The 765-nt window shown below is 46.1% G+C and overlaps 1 non-coding gene across 1 annotated transcript; it reads right to left on the bottom strand.

The window, feature by feature from the left end:
• Positions 1-277: 277 nt before the first annotated feature.
• On the bottom strand, positions 278-396 carry LOC123179496 (5S ribosomal RNA). The gene has a single exon (XR_006490406.1). It is a non-coding gene; the product is annotated as a 5S ribosomal RNA (ribosomal RNA).
• Positions 397-765: the final 369 nt, after the last annotated feature.

The following is a 765-nucleotide window of genomic DNA, read 5'->3' as shown; positions in this document are numbered from 1 at the left end:
AATAATGGATAATGCCCTATATATACTACTTACTCCCCCCCCTCAAACACGGAGACGAGTTTACCACGGTTTCCACCCCTCCCTCTATACCGCAGCAACACGTATTTTTTTACCCCTTTCAGAACGCGCTCCTCGCGCCACAAAGCCGCCTCTAGACGCGTGACCAATGAGCAGCGAGCTAAAACATATCGCAAATGTCAAAAATAATATAACGGGGTTAATATATATCGCGCACATGTGATATATTTGTCATGAGGCGCAAAAAATAATTAAAAAGGGAATGCAACACGAGGACTTCCCAGGAGGTCACCCATCCTAGTACTACTCTCGCCCAAGCACGCTTAACTTTGAAGTTCTGATGGGATCCGGTGCATTAGTGCTGGTATGATCGCACCCAACATGTTACCCCCGCCTTCGTCCCTTGTGCTTGCCAATCCCAAGTCCACTGCAAAGATGATTGTCATTCTTACTACCATTACAACCGTTGCCTAATAATGGATAATGCCCTATATATACTACTTACTCCCCCCCCCCTCAAACACGGAGACGAGTTTACCACGGTTTCCACCCCTCCCTCTATACCGCAGCAACACGTATTTTTTTACCCCTTTCAGAACGCGCTCCTCGCGCCACAAAGCCGCATCTAGACGCGTGACCAATGAGCAGCGAGCTAAAACATATCGCAAATGTCAAAAATAATATAACGGGGTTAATATATATCGCGCACATGCGATATGTTTGTCACGAGGCGCAAAAAATAATTAA

This window comes from Triticum aestivum, unplaced genomic scaffold, assembly GCF_018294505.1.
Source record: "Triticum aestivum cultivar Chinese Spring unplaced genomic scaffold, IWGSC CS RefSeq v2.1 scaffold149768, whole genome shotgun sequence".
NCBI classification, from domain to species: domain Eukaryota; kingdom Viridiplantae; phylum Streptophyta; class Magnoliopsida; order Poales; family Poaceae; genus Triticum; species Triticum aestivum.
The sequence above is the reverse complement of the archived record's forward strand: the minus strand, read 5'-3'. Positions and strand labels throughout refer to the sequence as shown.